Source organism: Chlorocebus sabaeus, chromosome 4 (assembly GCF_047675955.1).
Source record: "Chlorocebus sabaeus isolate Y175 chromosome 4, mChlSab1.0.hap1, whole genome shotgun sequence".
Taxonomy (NCBI): domain Eukaryota; kingdom Metazoa; phylum Chordata; class Mammalia; order Primates; family Cercopithecidae; genus Chlorocebus; species Chlorocebus sabaeus.
The window spans coordinates 5924753-5944810 of NC_132907.1; the positions used below are offsets into that span (position 1 = coordinate 5924753).

Sequence of the window (20058 nt, forward strand, 5' to 3'; positions counted from 1 at the left end):
TGAGAGAAACAAGAAATGGGGAAAGGATTCCCTATTTAATAAATGGTGCTGGGAAAATTGGCTAGCCATAAGTAGAAAGCTGAAACTGGATCCTTTCCTTACTCCTTATATGAAAATTAATTCAAGATGGATTAGAGACTTAAATGTTAGACCTAATACCATAAAAATCCTAGAAGAAAACCTAGATAGTACCATTCAGGACATAGGCATGGGCAAAGACTTCATGTCTAAAACACCAAAAGCAACGGCAACAAAAGCCAAAATTGACAAATGGGATCTAATTAAACTAAAGAGCTTCTGCACAGCAAAAGAAACTACCATCAGAGTGAACAGGCAACCTACAGAATGGGAGAAAATTTTTGCAATCTACTCATCTGACAAAGGGCTAATATCCAGAACCTACAAAGAACTCAAACAAATTTACAAGAAAAAAACAAACAACCCCATCAAAAAGTGGGCAAAGGATATGAACAGACATTTCTCAAAAGAAGACATTCATACAGCCAACAGACACATGAAAAAATGCTCATCATCACTGGCCATCAGAGAAATGCAAATCAGAACCACAATGAGATACCATATGACACCAGTTAGAATGGCAATCATTAAAAAGTCAGGAAACAATAGGTGCTGGAGAGGATGTGGAGAAATAGGAACACTTTTACACTGTTGGTGGGATTGTAAACTAGTTCAACCATTATGGAAAACAGTATGGCGATTCCTCAAAGATCTAGAACTAGATGTACCATATGACCCAGCCATCCCATTACTGGGTATATACCCAAAGGATGATAAATCATGCTGCTATAAAGACACATGCACACGTATGTTTATTGCGGCACTATTCACAATAGCAAAGACTTGGAATCAACCCAAATGTCCATCAGTGACAGACTGGATTAAGAAAATGTGGCACATATACACCATAGAATACTATGCAGCCATAAAAAAGGATGAATTTGCGTCCTTTGTAGGGACATGGATGCAGCTGGAAACCATCATTCTTAGCAAACTATCACAAGAACAGAAAACCAAACACCGCATGTTCTCACTCATAGGTGGGAACTGAACAATGAGATCACTTGGACTCGGGAAGGGGAACATCACACACCGGGGCCTATCATGGGGAGGGGGGAGAGGGGAGGGGGGAGGGATTGCATTGGGAGTTATACCTGATGTAAATGACGAGTTGATGGGTGCTGACGAGTTGATGGGTGCAGCACAGCAACATCGCACAAGTATACATATGTAACAAACCTGCACGTTATGCACATGTACCCTAGAACTTAAAGTATAATAATAATAAATAAAATAAAATAAAATAAAATACATTTATTTACAAAAGTGTCTTCGTAGCATTATATAGCAATGGGAAATATAAGGTTTGGTTAAATATATTATGAAGCCATAAAAGAATAAATTGTTATAGCAAAAAAAAATTGTTAGAGCAATTAAATCACTATAGAAAAGGGTGTGCCATCTATTATTCAATTTGAAAAGTAGGTAACAAACTAGCATGATCAGTATTCCTTATACAAGGTAAAACTCTAATGGCTGGGCACAGTGACACACTCCTATAATGCCAGCACTTTGGGAAGCTGAGGCGGGCAGATCGCTTGAGCTCGGGAATTCAAGACCAGCCTAGGCAACATATGAAACCCCATCTCTAGAAAATACAAGAAAAAAAAAAAATTCAGCTGAGCGTGGTGGCACACCCCTGTAGTCACAGCTACTCAGCTACTCAGGAGGCTGAAATGGGAGGATCACTTGAGCCCAGGAAGGACGAGGCTGCAGTGAACCCAGATAGCCGCCTGCACTCCAGCCTGGGCCACAGAGTGAGACCCTGCTTCAAACAACAACAACAACAAAAACCTCACCTCCAACTTCACCTTCTCAACCCCTCCTCACCTCCAACTCCAAAAACAAACAAACAAACAAACAAACAAACAACTTTGTAAAGTGTGTACTCCAGAATATCTACCATTATTATTGCTTGGTTGTGAGATTATAGATGTTTCAGAGTTTCTTCTGTGTGCTTATCTACAGTTTGTTTGTTTGTTTGTTTTGAAATAGAGTCTCACTCTATTGCCCAGATTGGAGTGTAATGGTGTGAGCCGCTGCGCTTGGTCTTATATATGTATATTTACATGTCTACAATAAACTGATGAAACAACATGTTGTTTTACTTTGTTTCATTTTAAAATACTGTTTAAAATTATTATAAGGAAACCAAAGTGGATTTCCTAAGGACTCATAGCTACAGAAAATCTCAAAGCAGAAAAAGTAAAACTTGCAAGTGAATTAGAATCACAAAAAGTCTGAATATTTTCTCTTCATTGTTGTTACCCAAACATTTATCTCAAGTGGAAACACTTCTCTCTGGGCTCCAAAAGAGATTTGTAAAATTGCTACTGCCTGCCAAAAGAAATTAATATTGCAAATAATAATTAGGCTAACAATGAAAACTCTGGGGGGTAAATGAAAAAACCACAATTCACAATTATCCTTGAGTGGAATCTGCAGAGATTGGAGGTAAGTGGAGAGCTCTTCTTTCAAAGTCAAATCAAATCAATGGTGTTAAGCACCACAGCATGGACAGGTCCCACTGAAGTAAACTCCGAGGAAACACAAAATGTGTGACCCAAAGTCCTTGTTCGCCATAGACAATACTGATGTAGCGGAGGAAATTCATGTTAGAGAATGGTTTGCAGTGAGTAGGAAGGATGGCGTAGAGGTGAATAGTGGGGTTGTGGGTAGTGTGGATTGTCATTCCCTTAATCTGAACCAGGGGTTGCAAAAGCATAATCTGAAATTTGAATCAGCCCTGCAGACAAATTAAAGCATTTATAATGCTTAAAAATATGCTAGAGACCAGCTGGGTGTGGTGGTGCAAGCCTGTAATCCCAGCACTTATGGGAAGCCAAGGCAGGCAGATCACTTGAGGTCAGAAGTGGCCAGCCTGACCAACATGGTGAAACCCCCATCTCTACCAAAAAGTATACAAAATTAGCCAGGTGTGGCAGTGTGCGCCTGTAATCCCAGCTACTTGGGAGACTGAGGCAGGAGAATCGCTTAAACCTGGGAGTCAGTGAGCCGAGATCGTGCCACTGCATTCCAGCCTGAGTGACAGAGCGAGACTCTGTCTCAAACAAACAAAAAAGTTAGAAACCTGTTTAGCTCATTTCAAGCGTAGCACAGAGCAGCTAGTCCGAATCACAAATTTAAGTTTTCTGTTCCTACAGGTATGGTTTTTGATTCTTATATCTAAACTATCCTTGAATCCCTACTTGAAAGTCGACCAACATTTGTCAAAGAAAAAGATCTAGAGAATACTGCTTTTAATGGCCAACATGAAAGTGCTGTGCTATTAAATTATTTATTTATTTATATTGAGATAGGGTCTCTTTCTGTCACCCAGGCTGGAGTGCAGTGGTATGATCATGGCTCACCACAGCCTCCATCTGCTGGGCTTAAGTCACCCTCTAGCCTCAGCCTCCCATGTAGCTGGGAACACAGGTGCACACCACCATGTCCAGCTAATTTTTTGATATTTTTATAAGGACAGGGGTGTCACTCTTGCCTGAGCTGGTCTTAAACTCCTGAGCTCAAGAGATCCTCCCACCTCGGCCTCCCAAAGTGCTAGGATTATAGGTGTGAGCCACCATACCCAGCCTACTAAATTTTAATAATGGTAACTTCTGCAATTCTCAGGAAATAGCTACCAGGTAGGATTTCCTCCTAGGCCACTTTTCTCTTTTCTTTTTTTCCCCCTTCCCTTTCCCCTTCTTCCCCTTCCCCTTCTTCCCCTTCCCCTTCCCTTTCTTCTCCTTTCAGAAGGAGTCTCCCTGTCACCCAGGCTAGAGTGCAGTGGGGTGTTCTGGGCTCTCTGCAACCTCCATCTCCCAGGTTCAAGCGATTCTACTGCCTCAGCCTCCAAGTAGCTGGGATTACAGGAGTGCACCAACACACCTGGATTTTTTGTAGAGATGGGGTTTCACCATATTAGGTCAGGCCAGTCTCCAACTCCTGACCTCAAGTGATCTGCATGCCTCAGCCTCCCAAAGTACTGGGATTATAGGAGTGAGCCACCACACCTGGCCTCTAGGCCACGTTCTTAAAGCTTTGTCTTGTCGCCATTTATCTGCCAGGGACAAAAACAAAGAAACAAACAGAAATAAGCCAATATCAAGTAGAAGAAAAAGCAAAACAAATTAAGATTCTATTCTTCTAGGAAGGTAGGTATAGATAAGTTCCTATAGGACTCTAATGGCCAGGATACTGAATTTAGACTTTATCCTGAAGACGACAGAGAGTCTTTCATATGGAGACAGACTAGAAATGTAAAATCAGTCTCTAAATTTCAGAAACAAGGCTGAGTGGCATGGCTCACGCCTAGAATCCCAGCACTTTCGGAGGCCGAGGCGAGCGGATCACTTGAGGGCAGCAGTTTGAGACCAGCCTGGCCAACATGGTGAAAGTCTGTTTTTACTAAAAGTACAAATAGCCAGGTGTGGTGGCGGGCACCTGTAATCCCAGGTACCCAGGAAGTTGAAGCAAGGGAATCGCTTGAACCCAAGAGGCAGAGGTTGCATTGAGCCAAGATCACACCACTGCACTCCAGCCTGGGCAACAGAGTGAGATTCAGTCTCAGAAACAAAATGTAGGCCAGGCGTGGTAGCTCACGCCTGTAATCGCAGCACTTTGGAAGGCTGAGGTGGGTGGATCACCTGAAGTAAGGAGTTCAGGAGAAGCCTGGGCAACATGGTGAAACCACGTCTCTACTAAAATTGCAAAAATTAGCTGGGCATGGTGACATGCGACTGTAGTCCCAGCTACTCGGGAGGCTGAGGCAGGAGCATCACTTGAACCCGGGAGGTGGAGGTTGCAGTAAGCCGAGATCGCACCACTACACTCCAGCCTGGCTACAGAGCGAGACCTGTCTCAAAAAAAAAAAAAAAAAAAAAAAAAAAGAAAGAAAAGAAAAGAAAAGAAAAAGAAACAAAAATCTATTGATAAGAGTTCATTTTAAAGCTCATTCTCCACACTTAGAGCATGGAATCATGCCTGTCAGCAATTTTGGTCAGTCTCCAGATTAGTAACTGTGACTTGCCACCCTGGCTGATGGGCTGGCAGGAAGAAGTGTGTCATATCAGAGACTGCCACAGACACCCAGGGCAATGTGATTTGTCACTTAAAGAGGGAGGCAGATCAAGAGCATCTCTTCCTCCGGCTGCTGAGTCATCCTGCTCTGGCAGTTATTTAAACAGAAGCCTCCAGGAGACATACAATCAACACTCCACTCAGACAATGCCCAGACCTCCAGAAATCATATGTCAAGTCTGGATTGCCTTAGACAGGTGCAATTTTAAAACAGCTTTCATCCTCTTTTCTCTCATAGCGTCACACTATGGGTTCTGACTTCTGGCTCCTTTCCTCACAAGAAACTCACCCAGCTGGAACTCATATGGGACCTTGGCACCAGAGACCACCAATTCCTCCTTGAAGTTTTCTAACAGCATCAATGGTATTTCCGACTTGGCTTTCTTGTGTTTCTCTCACGTTAACAAAACTGGTTGAGCATCTGCCACGGGCTACGTGCTGAGCTGCAGGTAAGGTTTGGCTAAAGGATGAATAAGACCCACTCCTTGTCTTCAGGAGTTTGTCTAGCAGAAGAGTTTGTCAAGTAATCAGGAACCCCCCATACACAATGGGATAGCTCTAAGACAGATATATACAAGATGATGTTCTGGACCGTAACTGTTTGGGGAATACCACTGCCTTTGTCTAAAAGCCATTACCCTTTTTATATGCCATTTGGGAGGAAGTAGGGGGACGTGGGAGGCTTCTAAGGGCTATGGGAGGATGGACATTTTAAAAGGACTTTTCTTTTTTTTTTTGGAGACAGAGTTTTGCTCTGTCACCCAGGCTGGAGTGCAGTGGCGCGATCTCGGTTCACTGCAAGCTCCGCCTCCCAGTTTCACACAGTTCTCCTGCCTCAGCCTCCTGAGTAGTTGGGACTACAGGCGCCCGCCACCACACCTGGCTAATTTTTTGTATTTTTAGTAGAGACGGGGTTTCACCTTGTTAGCCAGGATGGTCTCGATCTCCTGACCTCGTGATCCACCCGCCTCGGCCTCCTGAAGTGCTGGGATTACAGGCGTGAGCCACCGCGCCCGGCCAAAGGGCTTTTCAAATCTAACGATGTATTCGCATTTCCACCTGTCTGCCAGCCCTTGTCCAGTTTGACCTGGGCACTCACTGCTGCTTTGGTGGTGAGTACTGTTGATGGTTCTTTTCCCTGACCATCCTTGAGGTGCTCCCTTCAATATGTCAAATGAGGACTCCCATTACATTTGACTGTCATCCATCAGCCACAACTGTCCTGCCCAGAGGAGCTGGCCTTGGTTTTAAAGCCTACATCCTGGCTGACCTTCTTTATTGCTTTATTAAGGAACCTGACTTGCTGTTTGATATCACATGTGCTACAGGTGCTGTTGATGAAACTGCCAAAGGAGCTGAATATGACTGACATCTTTGGAAGGATGAGACTTAGCATGGCCGTACAGTTGTGTCCAAATGCTGTCCTTATCTCCCAATGGAAAGGTATTGTAAATAAAGAGAAAGGTCAGAAGCTTATTTTAAACACTAAATATGAGCTAGGAGCTGTCCTAGACACTATGTAAAAGTTTTATTTAATTCTCACTGGCCTTATGTTATTATCCCAGTTTTTAGACTGAGGAAATTATGGCTCAGAGAGGTTAAGAGACCTATTGAAGATCACACAGCTCCACAAACTTTTGTGTAGATTGAATATGTACATGGGTCTATGTGACTTTGAATCTTGTGTTCTTTACCTTAGTGGACTATTTCACAGAAGGAAAATGAAATATTAACATGGCAATAAGATTTCTGGTTCCAGTCTGATTATTGGTCTTCCAAGAGTGTTATAGGATGTATAGCCTGAGTCTCTGAAGCTTTGTTCTGAAGCATGCTATCAATATGAACAAATTGGTATGGAAGGAAGCCACAAATTATACTAAAATCTAGTTCATCAGAGGAAAATATTGTTAAATACATTTACATTCCCAGAACTGTTCATATTAAAGAATAAAACACACAGTGGGAAAGAGACGAAGAGAAAATACGCCTGTTTTTATGACTTGTTGATATCTATGGGGTTTTTCCTTAAGCCTCACAACAATTTCCAGCATTGCCAGCCACATTCAGTACATTCAGAACAGGATCATTTCACCCGCAGCTGAACTAGGGCCATGCCTGGGACAGACAGAGAATGGCCTTCCAGCAGACATGCCAAGGAGCAAGCCAGGGTCAGTGAGTGAAGAGGAGGGCAGGCCCATTTGAAGCAACACAGTTTATGTAAGTGTGATCTAACTGCTTTCACTAGAAATGGGTCAGGTTCCAGTTGAGAGAACCAGGGGCCTGAATGACCCCAGCAAAATCACTGTGGCATTTCTTTCAATCACCTCTGAGAATATGGCCCTGTGACGACATAATGACACTTGGATTCATTTCAGTCGGCCGTGTTTCCCCCTCCTTTCTTGCTTCCCCATAGTTGATTTGCCAAATTTTTTTTGTTTGCTTAAATACGCTAAACTAAACAGGATACATTATATGACAGTTCGTGATAAATTTACCACTGGGAAAAGGGAAAAAGTATGGGATAAAGAAATAGGTCTTTTTCGCCTCTCACAGCTGTGATTCAGTTCTGACTCAAAAGGAAGTGTGCCACCTACTGAATCACGGAAACCACTTCCTGTGGCTGTTTGGTTTATTCTGGAGGAGCATCAGGCCAAGTGCTGCCCTGCCCTGACCCTGACTGGCTCTTCAGAGCCAAGGCATTCACAGCTTGAGGTGGTTTGGCCTCAGACTCTTGAGAACATTGCATATTAAATTACAAGTGTTTCGTTTCCTAGCAAGGAGTCTTTAGCAACATGAAAACGAACATGTGTTATTTGCAAACCAAGTGTATCATTACTGAACCTGAATAGCCTTACTTTTTCATAAGGTATGTATTCCGGATGACCACTCTTAAGATCTGAATGTACACTGGTTCTGTTTATCCTGACGGGAACTTGGGCAGTCTGCAGGGTGGCATTTCCCAGCTGAGGGACTTCAAGAGCACCCCTTACTCAGTGAAGCAGCACTCAACTTGTATTCACTCACTCAACGTATTTCTGAGCATGTACTTATTGCCATGTGCTGTGCTAAGAAGGAGTAGAGGATAGAGTGGTGAACAAGACCCCACAGCTCCTGACCTCATGGCTCATGTGTTCCACACCATAAGGGAATTATGCTCTGTCTCTCGGGGCAGGGACCTTCCTCTGTTCACCATGCAACCCCAGCATCTAGCACCTGGCCTTGCATAAAGCACCTCTAAATCAGGCTTGTCCAACCCAAGGCCCACGGGCCACATGTGGCCCAGGATGGCTTTGAATGCAGCCAAACACAAATTTGTACACTTTCTTAAAACATTATAAGATTTGTGTGTATGTGTTTTAGTCCATCAGCTATTGTTAGTGTTAATGTATTTTATGTGTGGCCCAAGACAATTCTTCTATGTGGCCCAGGGAAGCCAAAAGATTGAAGACTCCTGCTCTAAATACTTGTTTGTTGAATAGATACAGGAAAAGAAAGAAGGAGGGGAGGAAGAAAGGATGGAGGAAGGAAAGAAAGAAGGGTGGGAAGAAGGGAGAAAGGAAGGGAAGAAAGAAGCAGAAAAAGGAAGAGAAAGAAATTATGGACAGCACAGTGGCTCACGCCTGTAATCCTAGCACTTTGGGAGGCCGAAGCAGGCTGATCACCTGAGGTCAGGAGTTCGTAGGCCAGCCTGGCCAACATGGTGAAACCCCGTCTCTACTAAAAATACAAAAATCAGCTGGGCGTGGTGGTGCACGCCTGTAATCCTAGCTACCTGGGAGGCTGAGGCAGGAGAATTGCTGGAACCCAAGAGGCGGAGGCTGCAGTGAGTTGAGATCATGTCACTGCACTCCAGTCTGGGCAACAGAGTGAGACTCTGTCTCAAAAAAAAAAAAGAAAAGAAAAAAATAAAGAAGTTACCATTAATATTTTGTTGTATTTGCAAGCAAAGACAAAAGCACCAAGGTACTTGTTTCCTTCTGTAATTAGATTTTCAAACAGACTAACAGTTTCTGCTCTTAGGTGGGTCTGGAGACTCTGCAGTACCTCAGGACCTCAGAACACATGTGGTCTCTTGGTTGCTTTCTTTTTGTTGTTGTTGTTTATTTTATTTTTATTTTTTAATTTTAAAACAATTTTTTTGTAGATGAATATGCTTACATATGTTTGGGGTTTCTTTTTGTTTTTTGTTTTTTTTTGGGACAGGGTCTTGCTCTGTTGCCCAAGCTGGAGAGTGGTGGTTTGATCACAGCTCACTGCAGCCTCGACCTCCCAAGGTAGGGACTACAGGTGTGGGCACTGGGGCACACCACCACACCCAGCTAATTTTCAATTTTTTTTTTGTAGATAAGAGTCTCACTCTGTTGGCCAGACTGGTCTTGAAATCCTAGGGTTGAGCAATTCTCCTGCCTCAGTCTGTTAATGCGTTAGGATTACAGGCGTGAACGCCGCACCCTGCCAGCACGTGGTCTCTTAACCGGAGGAGGCCTCTTCTGAACTAGGTAGAGGTCCTGAGAATTGGTAATGAGAGTAAAAGGCTGTTTGTTCTCCTCAGAATAGATCAGAATCCCTAATGATAGAGCATCTATTATTCCTCTAGTGGTCCATGCCCAACAGATGCATCCAAGAATGGCTGAAGAGCTGTGTAATGTTGAGCAAGCAATCTAATCACCCCACAGAAGAGTTGTGACTTGAATTATCCCAGAGTCGGCCCACCTGTTTTCATAAAGATCAGTGTAACTTGTAAGTTTCCCCACTTCTCCTCGCCTATCATCATTTGACTAACAAAAAACAGAAAACTGGGCTAGTTACAGTGGCCTATGCATGTAATCCCGGCTCTTTGAGAGGTCAAGGTGGGCGGATTGCTTGAGTCCAGGAATTTGAGACCAGCCTGGGCAACAAAGGGAGACTCTGCCTATATCCCAGCTATGCAGGAGGCTGAGGCAGGAGAATTGCTTGAACCTGGCAGGGCTGAGGTTGCAGCAGGCTGAGATCACACCACTGCACTCCAGCCTAGGTGAGACTCTGTCTCAAAAAAAAAAAAAAAGAAAGAAAGAAAAAGAAGAAATCTCAATCTCTTCTTTTATGTAGATTCTTCCTCACTTGAATAATACATTTCTTCCCCAGTATCCTCCATATTATCCCAGAGTCAGCCCCTCTGTTTTTGTAAAGATCTGTGTAACCTCCTCTAAGTTTCCCAGTTCTTCTCACCTATCATATCATTTGGCCCAACAAAGGGCAGGCAGCTAGATTCTAATTGATATTTTGAGGCCGGGAGTGGTGGCTCATGCCTGTAATCACAGCACTTTGGGAGGCTGAGGCGGGCAGATCACTGGAGGTCGGGAGTTCGAGACCAGCCTGGCCAACATGGTGAACCCTCATCTCTACCAAAAATACAAAAAATACAAAAAATTAGCCAGGCATGTTGTCATGTACCTGTAATTCCAGCTACTTGGGAGGCTGAGGCAGGAGAATTGCTTAAACCTGGGAGGCGGAGGTTGCAGTGAGCTGAGATCATACAATTGCATTCCAGCCTGGGTGAAAGAGCAAAACTCCATCTCAAAAACAAACAAAAAACCCCTGATATTTTCAAAATTGAGGCAGTTATAACAGCTGTTTAGCCAAGAAATATGATAGCAATAATAGCAAGAAAATAAATTGGTTCACAAATGAGTCTCAGAAGTCCAATGATTTTTATTTTATTTTTATTTTTTGAACTTTTATTTTAGAATCAGGGGATACACGTGCAGGTTTGTTACCCGGGTATATTGCATCATGCTGAGGTTTGGAGTATACATGAATCAAATCTGTTATCCAGGTAGTCAGTATAGTACCCAACAGATAGTTTTTTTCAACCCTTACCTCACTTCCTTCCCCACTCTTGTATTCCCCAGTGTCTACTGTTCCCATTTCTATGACCGTGCCAACAATAATATTTTTTCTTTTTTCTTTAAATAGAGATGAGGGTCTCACTATGTTGCCCAGGTTGGTCTCAAACTTCTGACCTCAAGTGATCCTCGCACATTAGCCTCCCAAAGTGCTAGGATTACAGACGTGATCCATTGCGCCTAGCCCATGCCAACAATAGTTTAAACCCTTATCTGCATATTCAAGTTTGCTACTGGTTTTGTTTTGCTCATTAATGTATCCCAAGCATCTAAACATGGCATATAGTACCGGCATGTAATAGGTGCTTAATAAATATTTATTGAATAAATAAATTAGTTTGAGACTTAACGTTTCAAATAAAACAGAATACCATTCAATTAATTCTCTTCTACTTTCTTTTAAGAGAGACAAATAGTCACACATACATCGGCAGGAGAGGATACAATTTCCTGTGTTTAAGTTTTTATGATGTTACTTTAGTTCAAATGTCACAGAAAATTATATTGAACTCTTGACCAATCTATCTAGTTTTTCCGTTGGAGTATTGACCCAAATAAGAAATAGCATCAAGGAAAAATTATTTTTTGGCAGAAAAATATTGTCTCTAAATTCTTATGTGTTTTGTTTTGATTTTTTCCTTAGTGACTGGAGGCCAGTTTCAATTCACTGAAGCGCAGATTCCAAATTTTCAATCTGGTTTTCTTGAGTAGTGACTGAGTGCCAGAAATGAAGCAATGACACAATATCGCCACCAAGACACTCCCCAGCACACACACACACACCAGAGTCCACCACCAAGACACTCCCCAACACACGCACACACACCAGAGTCCACCACCAAGACACTCCCCAACACACGCACGCACACCAGGGTCCACCACCAAGACACTCCCCAGCACGCACACACACACCAGAGTCCACCACCAAAACACTCCCCAGCACACACACACACACACCAGAGTCCACCACCAAGACACTCCCCAACATGCACACACACACCAGAGTCCACCACCAAGACACTCCCCAACATGCACACACACACCAGAGTCCACCAGCAAGACACTCCCCAGCACACACACACACACGCCAGAGTCCAGGCCATATTTGGGTGGCTTGCAAGCTTCTTCCTCCCTAGTATTTACTCTCAAAATAATGGCTTTTTTTTTTCCAAACAAATTTCTTGCTTATATCTTTAACCAATTCTCATAAAATTTTTGTCTAATACACTGGTTAGTGTATTCCAGACCCTAAAAGATAACATAATGAAACTATCTATGACTAAAAGGTAATCATATCTTCTAGTTATCCTTTTTTTCCTTCCTTTTAAACTTTAATTTTGATACATTTGGGAGTGAAATGATGACAATAAATGCAAAGTAATTATTGAAGAAACAATAATTTTGTATTAGCTTACTGAAAAAAAAAAAAAGACAACCGAATATATTTTGGCAGCCCCAAACAAGTCACATGTGTAATGCAGTGGGAGAGCAGTGCCCTGAAGGAAAAGGTGGCCTGCTGGACTGCCAAGAGAACAGACGTCCGCTGCAAGTAATATGAGCTGTAAGTCTGGACGAGGCCCATGTCTGCTATGAGGCTTGGGGCAATTCACTTAATCAGAGCCTTAATCAGCTACGGACTAACAATATCCATACCTGCTACTTATTTTGTAAATCTCCTTTCTAAAGTTAATTCTATTCGTTGTTCCATAATCCCATAAATTCTAGACCCTTTTCCTGTTACAGCCAAGTTGTCTATCATTGACAGAGATACTCACCTGGTGGTTTTGGCTTCTCTAATCCTCCTGGTGAGAACACCTCCAAGGGAGCTTTCAATGGCATTTAAGGTCACTTGTGCTCTTGGGCCTAGAAACTGCCTTGATAGTGGTTTTAGCCCACATGAGGTAAGTCTTTATTGTATGCCCAACCTCTTTATACATTACTTCATTTAATTGTATACTAATCCTTTGTCATAGGTTATCAGAGTGTTTGACTATGAGTTACAGGAAGGAAAAAAACAACAAACTCCAATTGACTAAAACAATGGGGCATTTTTTGGCTCGCATAACTGAGAGTCTAGAGAGAAGGCATCTTCAGGTTTGGCTGATGAATCCTGTATGTCTGCCTTGTCTCCAGGTCCCCAGGTTCTGCCTCTATCCTGACGTCCAGTGTTGGATTCCTCTTCACATCAACTCCTCTCTGCAGGTTGGGCCATCAGACCCTACCTCCTTATTTATGTTGAGCAAAGGAGAGAGAATGCCTCTACAGACAACGACAAAAGTGAAAAAAAAAATCCTTCTCCTCCTTATAACTTTAGTTAGCTTAACTTTAGTCAGTTTAACTTTAGTCAGTTGCTTAGCTACTAAACAGTAGCTATTAGGAGGTGGGAAGGAATACTATTGTGTAATCAACTAAGGCTCATACAGAAGATTAGGGTTATCTGGAATGATTCGAATTCATTAGAATTTACTCTCAGAGCTGTGGCAATTCCTTGAACCACATTGATTGCTATAAGGTGGAAGAGGAATAGATTGAATTTTGGGGAGTCAACTACAATGTGTACTACAGGTAAATACTATGAATTTCCAATTCACAGATGAGAAAATTGAGGCATGTGCTGGGAGGAAGGTTATGTAATTTGCCCAGTATCACAATTGAACCTAGGCAAAAGCCTATCTCCAGGTCTAACAATTCAGTGACCTCCTGTGTACATTTCTGTCTCTCCGTTTTTTAGAGTCGGGGTCTCACTGGGCCACCCAGGCTGGATTGCAGTGGCTTGATCATGGAGATCATGGCTTTCTGTAGCCTTGAACTCCTGGGCTCAAGTGATCTTCCTGCCTCAGCTTCCCGAGTAGCTGGGACTACAGGCTTGACAACACACCCGGCTATCCTGTGTACATTTCTTGAGAGCTTATAATATATAAGAGAAACTCTAAAATAAGGGGAGGGTGTGCTAAGGGGAAGACCAAATCACTATCGAGGTGGATTCAATCCTACCTCTTCTATTTCCTAGTTGTGTGACTCTTTTGAAAGGGGAATAATAGGCCGGGCACGGTGGCTCCTGCCTGTAATCCCAGCACTTTGGGAGGCCCAGGCGGGCAGATCACCTGAGGTTAGAAGTTTAAGACCAGCCTAGCCAACATGGCGAAACCCCATCTCCTCTAAAAATACAAAACTTAGCCGGGAATGGTGGCGTGTGCCTATAGTCCCAGCTACTCAGGAGACTGAGGCAGGAGAATCGCTTGAACCTGGGAGGCAGAGGTTGCAGCCAGCCGAGATTGCGCCACTGCACTTCAGCCTGGGTGACAGTGAGACTCCACCTCAAAAAAAAAAAAAAGAAAAGAAAAGAAAATGGGAATAATAAAACGTACTTACTGGAGCAGTAGCAAATATTAAAATTTAGACCAGGCAGAAGAATGTTTTTCAAAATGGCATGACCTGGTAACGTGATAAAAATGCAAATTCCTGTTACCACACCAGACCCATTGAATCAGAAACTCTGGGAATGGGATCCAGGACTAAGTACTTTAACAAGTACTTAGGTGATTAATCCCCAGGTGATTCTGATGATTGTTAAAGTTTGAGAACCACTGGTCTAACACATTGCCTAGTACATAAGCTTTTATTTTGTTGTTGTTGTTCCAAGGACAATGTGTGTGTTGACTTCTGTTTCCAGGAGTTCATGACTTGGAGAACTAGAGAAAGGAAGACAAAAATTCTTTAAAGCAGAATGATACTGATTGATAAATACCTGAATATAATACAGGTTACATGTGCTTTGAATATTTATGAAAGGTTGAATTTATTTCCACCAGGGTGACTCTCAGAAGCTTTTATAGATTAGAGAAGAAATGGAAAGGGGAAAACATAGTTATGAACTATAAAGCAGAGCAGACAAGTTTTCAATGGTTACTGCCAATGTGTATACAGAAAGTTAGCTTGGCCAGGCAAGGTGGCTAATTCTTGTAATCCCAGCACTTTGGGAGGCCGAGGCAGGAAGATTACCTGAGGTCAGGAGTTTGAGACCAGCCTGACCAACATGGTGAAACCTTATCTCTACTAAAAATACACAGTTAGCCGAGCATGGTAGAGCATGCCTGTAACCCCAGCTACTCAGGAGGCTGAGGCAGGAGAATCGCTTGAACTTGGGAGACAGAGGCTGCAGTGAACTGACATCGTGCCATTGCACTCCAGCCTGGGCAACAAGAGCAAAACTCCGTCTCCAGAAAAAAAAAAAAAAAAGTAAGTTACCTTAAAATATATCAATACAAACAAATAAATTCAAATAAATTGATATTTCATATTGTACAGGAACAAAACCCATCAGAAGATGTCAGAAGATAAGGATTTTTGTCCTGATGCTACACTTACCAGCTGCCTCTCAGTGTTCTACTTCTTAAAAAAAAAGAGAGATTGGTCCTGATCCCTGGTTCTTAACCAGGGGAAAATAAAGTGGGGCCAGGGCATGTGCAGACTTAAAAATTACACAGGGGAATGTAGTCACGACCTGTTTAAGAAATACTGGACTAAATGGTCTCTGTGATTGTAGATTAAAGAATAATCAAGTGTTGGCCGGGCGTGGTGGCTCACACCTGTAATTCCAGCACTTTGGGAGTCCAAGGTTTGTGGATCACACGAGGTTAGGAGTTCGAGACCAGCCTCGCCAACATGGCAAAACCCCCTCTCTACTAAAAATACAGAAGATTAGCCAGGTGTGGTGGTGCATGTCTGTAGTCCCAGCTACTACTCAGGAGGCTGAGGCATGAGAATTGCTTGAACCTGGGAGGTGGAGGTTGCAGTGAGCCAAAATCACACCATTGCGCTCCAGCCTGGGTGACAGAGTGAAACTCTGTCTCAAAAGAAGAAAAAAATAGTAATCAAATGTAAAGTTAACACATAAAGGAGGCATGTACATATTATTAAAATCTATATGACTATCTCTGCTTTTTTATTTTTTGTTCAATATCTGTATCTGAACACCTAATTAATGAAAGGAAAACATTTATAATATGTAGCAACTAAAATGTCACCTTCTCTGTGGGGATCACAAAGTCCTTGGCAATCGCTTCCATACCAGACAAGTGAGTATTGTCCTTCTCTTTTTCCAGATGGATAAACAGAGGCAACCCGAGGATAAAGCCCTTGTTCAGTGTCACACATTTCAGTCACTAAATAAGACAGAATGGATGCCAGTATTCTCATCCCCTTACAAATAAAGAGCCTTCAAGCTCTTGCAGTCAACAAGAACTTTTGGAATGATTTCACTGCCTAAAAAGGCAGATACATAGATGACATCCACAAATAGGAAGAAAATCAACCTGAACCTGAGTGTGTGGCCTCACTGACTCTAAGCAGTAGAGACAGAAGAAAAGTAAAGTTTTAGCAAAGAAGGTTCTGAAAGAAAATAAGTATAGCTAGTTATTAAGCACTATTTTTACACAGTAAAACAAGGGCAAAATTACTCTTCTTTAAGTAGTAATTCTTATCTCTTGATTAAGTCACCTACTCATTCATTTAATAAATACATACTGATTGCCTTCTATGTGTTGAGCACTCATCTCTGTATTGGAAATATAATAATGGCCAAAGCTGACAATAGTAATAACAATAATAGCTAATATAGCAGATACTAATGATAGTTTGTTGAGTAAAATGTCAAAATTCAGTGTGAACAGCATTCTGTTTGGGGCTGTATCCGTTGACTATAACACAGCAAATCTATCTGAAATTTTCCGCTTTGGGCCTCTCTGACAGAAGAAGCTGTGTTGGGCCTGCCTCTAGTTGGCAATGCATCCACCAATGAGAATGAATTTATGATCGTTCTTCCTGTAAAGGCAGCTGGAACTGACAGCATTGTGATTTTCTTCTACTGTTAGTTTTAAATTACTAGAACCAACTCCATTACTAGAACCAACTTTACTTCTTTGTTTCCTACTTACCAAAATAGTAAAAACAACATGTAAAATAAAAGAAATGCCATCTTAATATTGTTTTGATGACAAAACAGTGTTCCTTTCAGTTGTGCTTCAAATGGAATAAGACGCAAAAAGGCTTGGTATGGTGGCTCAGCCCTGTAATCCTAGCCCTTTGGGAGGCCGAAGTGGAAGGATTGCTTGAGGCCATGAGTTTGAGACCAGCCTGCGCAACATAGCAAAACTATGTCTCTACAAAAAATAAAAAATTAGCTGAGTGTAGTGGTGTGTGCTTGTGCTCCCAGCTACTTTTGAGGCTGAGGAGGGAGAATCTCTTGAGCTCAGAAGGTCGAAGTTGCAATGAGCCATGATCGTTCCATTGCCCTCCAGCTTGGACAACAGAGCAAGATTCTATGTCAAAAAATAAATAAATAAAAGACACCAACATATCTGAGATTAACTTTCAGTAGTAAATTTGTTCCATATATGATTTTTAAGGTTAAATGCTTTGGAAGCTTTAAAAAACATTTCAGCCTTTTTAAATGCCAGCATACACTGATGATGCTCTCAGATATTAGGAAATCTTTTGAGCAGAAAATGGAAGTGGGGGTGTTGAGGCAGGGAGGAGAGTGATGCAATATTCCTTAGTGTCGTCCTGTGATTTCACAATTTGTTTTTCAATCTGTTTGGACTTTCAAAAGGGAAGACTCTCATATGTCAACGAGCACATGAACTGAAGCTTAAAACACTGGAAACAGCAACTGTAGAGGTTCAAGTATATGTACATTTATGTATTCATATTCCTTGATGGGAATGCTGGCTGGTGTGAATGTTCAATCTCCTGAGAAATGTAAATCTTTTCTCTGACAGATTTACTAGCTTGCTATATCTGAGCACATGAACAAAAACAATGCCTAATAAGAAAACTTTCTGTCTCCTTCAAAGTCAAACTTGGAAGAAATGAAGGGAAAATGACTTTTCTTTGCTTGACAGTGTTCAACATTATTGCAGTCAGTGTGCTCATGAAGATCGCAAACTTTTTTTTTTGAGACAGAGCAGCTAGGACTACAGGTGCGCACCACCACACCCAGCTAATTTTTGTATTTTTAGTAGAGATGGGGTTTTAACCATGTTGGCCAAGCTAGTCTCAAACTCCTGACCTCAAATGACCCATCGGGCAGCTCTTTTTTTTTTTTTGAGACAAAGTCTCACTCTGTCACCTAGGCTGGAATGCAGTGGCATGATCTCGGCTCACTGCAACCTCTGCCTCCTGGGTTCAAGCAATTCTCATGCCTTAGCCTCCCAAATACCTGGGACTACAGGTGTGTGCCATCACTCCCAGCTAATTTTTGTATTTTTAGTAGAGACGGGGTTTCGTCATGTTGTCCAGGCTGGTCTCAAACTCCTGACCTCAAGTGATCCGCCCACCTCAGCCTCCCAAAGTGCTGGGATTACAGGCGTGAGCCACCACGCCTGGCCATCTGGCAGTTCTTTATAGCAGTATGAAAATGGACTAATACACCCCATCTCTCCCAAAATAAAAAAAGTAGACAGGTGTGGTAGCACACACCTGTATTTCCAGCTGCTCAGGAGGCTGAGGTAGGGGGATAGCTTGATCCAGGGAAGCAGAAGTTGCAGTGAGCTGAGATTGGGCCATTGCAATGAGCTGAGATTGGACCACTGCACTCCAACCTGGGTAACAGAACAACAACCCATCTCAAAAAAAAAAAAAAAAAAAAAAAAAAATTAACTGGGGATTAGATTGAAAAGATATAAAAATAAAGCTATTAATCTCTTACAGTCCCAGATATGAAGTATATGCTCTCATGTTATGAAAAGATCAATATAATTATGAATAAGAAAAAAGATTATTGTTCTTTTATGTTCCCACTCTGAGCACCTATGATGAGCATCTATGAGAAACTCTGCTGGTACTTACCAGTTAGCCCACTCGCCGTCTCCAAGATTCTGTATGTTTTCCACACTCTGTTGAGAGCATTTCTGGTACAGTATACATAGTTAGGTAATATTAGTCAAGGAGAAAAGAAAATAAAGTTCTGCAGTGGCATTAAGAATAGCAGCAATAAGACTGGGCGTGGTGGCTCACGCCTGTAATCTCAGCATTTTGGGAGGTCGAGGTGGGTGGATCGCCTGAGGTCAGGAGTTCAAGATCAGTCTGGCCAACATGGTGCCTGGCCAACATGGTGAAACCCCATCTCTACTAAAAATACAAAAATTAGCTGGGTATGGTGGTGCATGTTTGTAGTCCCAGCTACTCAGGAGGCTGAGGCAGGAGAATTGCTTGAACCTGGGAGGTGGAAGTTGCAGTGAGCCGAGATTATGCCACTGCATTCCAGCCTGGGCAACAGAGCGGGTCTCCTTCACAAAAAAAAAAAAAAAGAAGAAGAAGAAGAAGAATAGCAGCAATAAAATATAGGAAATGACTGGCTGTGAGGCAGATTGTTTACATAAAATATTCGTGGTGGCTCACTCCTGAATCCCAGCACTTTGGGAGGCCAAGGTGGGTGAATCACTTGAGGCCGGGAGTTCGAGACCAGCCTGGCCAACATGGCAAAACTCTGTCTCTGCTAAAAATACAAAAATCAGCTGGGCAAGTGGCATGTGCCTATAATCCCATCTACTCGGGAGGCTGAAGCAGGAGAATCACTTGAACCAGAAAGGTGGAGGTTGCAGTGAGCCAAGATTGTGGCACTGCACTCCAGCCTGGGCAACAGAGCAAGACTCTTTCCCAAAATTAAATAAATAGGCTGGGCATGGTGGCTCACACCTGTAATGCCAGCACTTTGGGAGGCCAAAGAGGACAGATCACTTGAGGTCAGGAGTTCAAGAGCAGCCTGAGCAACCTGGTGAAACCCCGTCTCTACTACAAATACAAAACTTAGCCGGGCATGGTGGCGCATGCCTGTAGTCCCGCCCTACTTGGGAGGCTGAGTCAAGAGAATCACTTGAACTTGGGAGATGGAAGTTACAGTGAGCTGAGATGGCACCACTGCACTAAGCCTGGGTGACAGAATAAGACCCTGTCTCTGTGTTTTAAAAAAATAGAAGAAAAGCAAAAAAAAAAAAAAAGGTACTGTATATAT

At 42.5% G+C, this 20058-nt stretch overlaps 1 long non-coding RNA gene across 8 annotated transcripts; it reads left to right on the forward strand.

The window, feature by feature from the left end:
• Positions 1–5159: 5159 nt before the first annotated feature.
• Positions 5160–18687, forward strand: LOC119618325 (uncharacterized). 8 transcript variants are annotated; one of them, XR_012092707.1, is made up of 6 exons: positions 5173–5357; positions 5442–5609; positions 6489–6603; positions 9758–9900; positions 13179–15284; positions 16151–18687. It is a non-coding gene; the product is annotated as an uncharacterized lncRNA (long non-coding RNA). The 8 variants fall into 8 exon arrangements; XR_012092708.1 differs by lacking the exon at positions 16151–18687 and having other exon boundaries at positions 5176–5357; positions 13179–13610; positions 15116–16138; XR_012092706.1 differs by lacking the exon at positions 16151–18687 and adding an exon at positions 12499–12606 and having other exon boundaries at positions 5177–5357; positions 13179–16138.
• Positions 18688–20058: the final 1371 nt, after the last annotated feature.